We start from the raw sequence: 5,481 nt of genomic DNA, 5'->3' as shown, positions 1-5,481 counted from the left end.
GCACAGTTTAAGTATCATACCCTGCCTCGTGGAGTCATTACTAAAGGTGCCTACATACACTATACAAGGTAAGTTGGTGTGGGTAAGGATGTGCAGGATAAGTAGGGTCAGGAATTCAAAGTGATGGGGATGTGATGAGTGGCACAGCAGGATGAGGTTGAGTGTGGCTTTGCAGTAGCGTTTTGTGAATTACTGACGGCATTGAAAGGTTTGTGCTACTGCAGCCAGGTCCTCATGACCATATCACTGTTTGTGCCCTCCTGTGTAATTTGCAACCAGGCTGCATTGGTCTCCTGGAGAGGTCTCTTCTGCCCATGGGAAGGGAAGAGAACCTCCCTGCACACTATGACTCCCTTCATAAGCATCTGAAACGAGAGCCAGGGTGCAGCCATGCATCTTTGTGCAGTGTTTGTCAGTGTTTTTTTTTTAATTATCCAATTTCGTTCCAGATCAACTCTAACGCCAAAGATCACTTTGCGCCAATGTGTTTGATCTTAGGCCAAAAGGCCGAGAGGCGAAGTTGCACCGTTCCTGGAAATATTGCAATACCAGGTCGGTGCATGGAGTGGACGGGGCATGCCCCTGATCCAGCTCCCTGTCCAAAAAACAATTCAATATCATGTCCCCATAGGGGATATTAAACTGATAAGAACAGATACTACACTTGATCTTAGCCAAAACAGTGTTTGCTGCAGCTTAATGCTGCAAGACACTGACAGAAGAACTGTCAAACAAAAGTTGGGAATGGTCCCTTTAAGGAAGCCGGCTGATGGTGCGTCATCAGATGACGTCATCAGACCAGTTTCCAGTTAATTGGCTGGAAACCCACAGGGCAGTCTTAACAAGCCCCAGCCACGAAAGATGGCTGTTAGAGGGCGGGCTGCAGCTGGGAGTGCATTTCCTGCACCCAACTCGCACCCATTGGCGAAATTGCGGCCATAGTGTGGAGGATGGTTTTCTAGCTCACTATGTTGAGAAACCAACTGGGGAACAGGCTATTTTAGACCTTAATATGATCGAATTTTATATTAAGTTTGAAAGTGATTTAGTTCAATCTGAAACTAGGGTCTTAAATCTAAACAAAGCAAACTACGTAGGTATGAGGGGCGAGTTGGCTAAGGTAGATTGGGAAACTACATTAAAGGTATGACGGTAGACGGGCAATGGCTAGCATTTAAAGAATTAATACATAATTTAGAACAAACATACATTCCTTTAAGGCACAATAACCCCACAGTAAATGTGGTCCAACTGTGGCTAACAAGAGAACTTAAAGATGGGATTAGATCAAAGGAAGAGGCTTATAATGTTGCCAAAAAGAGCAGTAAGTCTGAAGATTGGGAGGATTTTAGAATTCAGCAAAGGAGGACCAAGAAATTGATAAAGATGGGGAAAATAGAATATGAGAATAACCTAGCGAGAGACATAAAAACAGACTATAAAAGCTTCTATAGGTATGTAAAAATTAAGTAAAGATTAGCAAAAGTAAATGTAGGTCCCTTACAAGCTGAGGCAGGAGAAGTTATAACGGGGAATAAGGAAATGGCAGAGAAATTAAACAAATACTTTGTGTCTGTCTTCACGGAAGAAGACGCAAAAAAACTCCTGGAAATAGTGGAGAACCAAGGATCTAGCAAGAATGAGGAACTGAAAGAAATTAGAATTAGTAAAAAAGCAGTACTGGAGAAATGAATATCAGTGAAAGTCAATAAATCCCCTGGACCTCATGGATTTTGAAAGAGGTTGCTATAGAGATAGCGGATGCATTGATTGTCATCTTCCAAAATTCTATAGATTCTAGAATGGTTCCTGTGTTTGGAAGGTAGCAAATGTAACCCCGCTATTTAAGAGAGGGAAAGAGAAAACGGGGAACACATCTTCTTAGGCACTCTGCTTCCACACTGAAAATGAATTCTCAGGTGACTGATGAGTCCTATGCAGGACCTACAGTCTCTGTGACAGGTGGGGCAGACGGTGGTTGAAGGAACGGGTGGGTGGGGTGCTTGGGTTGCCGTGCGCTCCTTCAGCTGTTCACACTTGACTTCAGCTTGCTCCCGACGGAGAGACTCGAGGTGTTCGGTGCCTTCCCGGATGGTCTTCCTCCACTTTGCACGGTCTTGGGTGAGGGATTCCCAGGTGTTGGTGAGGATGTTGCACATTTTCAAGGAGGCTTTGAGGGTGTCCTTGAAACGTTTCCTCTGCCTACCTGGGGCTCGCTTGCTGTGTCGGAGCTCCGAGTAGAGCGCTTGTTTTAGGAGTCTTGTATTGGGCATGCGGACGACGTGGCCTGCCCAACGGAGTTGATTGAGCGTGGTCAGTGCTTCGATGCTGGGGATGTTGGCCTGTGCAAGAACGCTGACATTGGTACGCCTATCCTGCCAATGGATTAGCAGGATCTTGCGGATGCAGCGTTGGTGGTACTTCTCCAGTGCTTTGAGGTGCCTGCTGTACATGGTCCATGTCTCTGAGGCATATAGGAGGGTGGGTATCACTACTGCTCTGTAGACCATGAGCTTGGTACTGGGTTTGAGGTCCTGGTCTTCGAACACTCTCTTCCTCAGGTGATCGAAGGTTGCACTGGCACACTGAAGGCGGTGTTGGACTTTGTCATCAATGTCTGCCCTTGTTGACTGTAAGCTCCCAAAGTATGGAAAATGGTCCACGTTGTCCAAGGCCTCATCGTGGATTTTGATAATCGGGGAGCAGTGCTGCGTGGCGGGGGCAGGTTGGTAGAAGACCTTTGGTTTATGGATGTTTAGTGTAAGGCCTATGCTTTCGTACGCCTCGGTGAAGGTGCTGATGGTGGCTTGGAGTTTGACCTCTGAGTGTGCGCAGACGCAAGTGTCGTCTACGTACTGTAATTCAATGACACAGGATGGGATGACCTTAGATCTGGCCTGGAGGCGGCGGAGGTTGAACAGTTTTCCGTTTGTTCTGTAGATCAGCTCCACTCCAGCGGGGAGCTTACTGAGGGTGAGATGGAGCATTGCAGCAAGGAAGATAAAGAAGAGCGTTTGTGCAATGACACAGCCTTGCTTGATCCCGGTCCGAATGTGAATCGGGTCTGTGTTGGATCCGTTGGTCAGGATTATGGCTTGCATGTCACCGTGAAGCAGGCAAAGGATGATGACAAACCTTTGAGGGCAGCCGAATTTGAGGAGGACAATCCATAATCCCCTACGGGCGACAGTGCCGAAGGCCTCTGTGAGGTCAAAAAAGGCAAAGTACAGGGGTCAGTGCTGTTCCCTGCATTTCTCTTCGATTTGCTGTGCAGTGAAGATAATGTCCATTGTGTCCTTTAGTGGGCGGAATTTGCATTGCAATTCTGGGAGTTCTACAGACCAGTTAGCCTGACATCAGTAGTAGAGAAATGCTAGAACCTATTATTCATCATCACAGGCAGTCCCTCGAAGTGAGGATGACTTGCTTCCACACCAAAAAGGGATGAGTTCACAGGTGTTTCAATGAAGGACCTAATATTCCAGATCCCGAACTACATCTGAAGGGTGGAAGATGCCTGTGCGTGGATTTTTTTTAAGCATGGTGGCCGTTGCACACCAGCCACCACACGGGCTTGACAGAGCTATATCTTGGTCCAGTGGCAAGGATTACCCAAGACAACTGGAGACCAGCTCTGCTGCACAGACCTAGCGCGCACACATATCGCAGTGTGGGCTGGCCTGTGCTGTCCCTGGGCCTTCGCCTCTCCTGGGCCCCGGTCACTTTGCTCTACAAACTCTTGCCGCTCCTTCGCCCCCTGCTGCTGTACCTGCCCGCACTGCAATCAGCGACCTGGCTTAGCAGCCGTCGCCCTCCTTCAACAGCACGCGCTGCTCCCTGCAGTGGTATGCTGCCGCACGCTGCTCCCTCCAATGGCCCTGGCCTGCTGATGGTCTTGCAGGCTGGGACTGTTCCGATTTCCGGGCCGGGTCACCACACGCTGCTCCCTCCAATGGCCCCGGCCTGCTGATGGTCTTGCAGGTCTATTAATCTATTATTAAAGACATGGTAACTTAGAAAATAATAATAGGATTGGGCAATGTCAACACGGATTTATGAAAGGTAAATCATGTTTGACAAATCTGTTAGCGTTTTTTGAGGTTGCAACTAGCAGAATAGATAAGGGGGTAACCAGTGGACGTGGTGTATTTGGATTTTCAGAAGGCATTCGATAAGATGCCACACAAGAGGTTATTAAACAAAATTAGGGCTCATGGGATTGGGGTAATATACTAGCATGGATTGAGGATTGGTTAATGGTCAGAAAACAGAGAGTAGAAATAAACGGGTCATTTTTGGGTTGGCAGGCTGTAACTAGTGGGGTACCGCTACGATCAGTGCTTGGGCCCAGCTATTCACAATCTATATCAATGATTTGGATGAGGGGACTGTAGTATATTTGCTTAATGGTTCTTTGCTTAAGAATTCACAGCTGCACAGTTGATGTAAAGAACTAGTTAGTTTATTAGCAAAGATTTAACAATTAAACTAACCTCTACCAGTTCATCCACTAGGCTCACAACTGCAAGCTTCATCATGGAGAACCTAGACTCAATTAACTGGGGGTTTATTGAGTCTTGTGAACATTACGTGACTGTCTAAGCCACTTAGTGCAACAGTACCACAAACCTGTGAGCATACATTACATTGCTTCTCCCTTTTTTTTAGAAGCAAGGTATTTATTGTTGTTGTTATTTATACACTATTTCAAAAGATTACTTATCTTCTTCATGATTACAATTTTACAAATTCAGCTGCTGGGCTTGAGTATCTTGTAAGCTTTTAGCTTCCTCCTCCTCAGAGCTCCATTTCTTTGCAATTGGCTAGCCATGCCCATTTTCTATATTCTCCTTTGGCTCAGGAGACCGTCTTGGTCTCAGCGGCCCTCTGGGAGTCCTTGTGCATGAAACTCTTTTTGGAGTTCACCTGCAAAAACATAAAACATGTATCCGTGCCACCCGACCTGGATGACACACACAAGACATTTACAAGGCCCCTTTTTTATTTATTTTTTTGTGTTTTTTTTTTGGGGCACTAAAATCAAATTTTTCCTTTTTCCAGTGCCCCCTATAAAAGGAGAGGGGGACACTAAAAGCACCGGCAATTAAAACAAATTAAACTTTAAAACGTAAAATCAAATTAAAATTTGGTTGCCGGGCGTGATGATGCACTCCAGTCCCTCCGGTGCCCACCTCTCGCGGAAGGCCGCGAGCGTACCGGTGGACACCGCGTGCTCCATCTCCAAGGACACCCTGGATCGGATGTAAGAGCGGAAGAGAGGCAGGCAGTCAGGTTGAACGACCCCCTCGACCGCCCGCTGCCTGGACCGGCTGATGGCACCCTTGGCCGTGCCCAGGAGCAGTCCTACGAGGAGGCCCTCGGACCTACCCGCTCCACTCCGCACAGGGTGCCCAAAGATCAGGAGAGTGGGACTGAAGTGCAGCCAGAATTTCAGGAGCAGCCCCTTCAAATAGTGGAACA

At 47.2% G+C, this 5,481-nt stretch overlaps 1 pseudogene; it reads right to left on the bottom strand.

Moving 5' to 3' along the window:
• Nucleotides 1-515: 515 nt before the first annotated feature.
• Nucleotides 516-687, bottom strand: LOC139267693 (U2 spliceosomal RNA; annotated as a pseudogene).
• Between the last annotated feature and the right edge of the window lie 4,794 nt (nucleotides 688-5,481).

Source organism: Pristiophorus japonicus, chromosome 7 (assembly GCF_044704955.1).
Source record: "Pristiophorus japonicus isolate sPriJap1 chromosome 7, sPriJap1.hap1, whole genome shotgun sequence".
NCBI classification, from domain to species: Eukaryota; Metazoa; Chordata; class Chondrichthyes; family Pristiophoridae; genus Pristiophorus; species Pristiophorus japonicus.
This window is presented reverse-complemented; position numbering and strand designations above follow the sequence as displayed.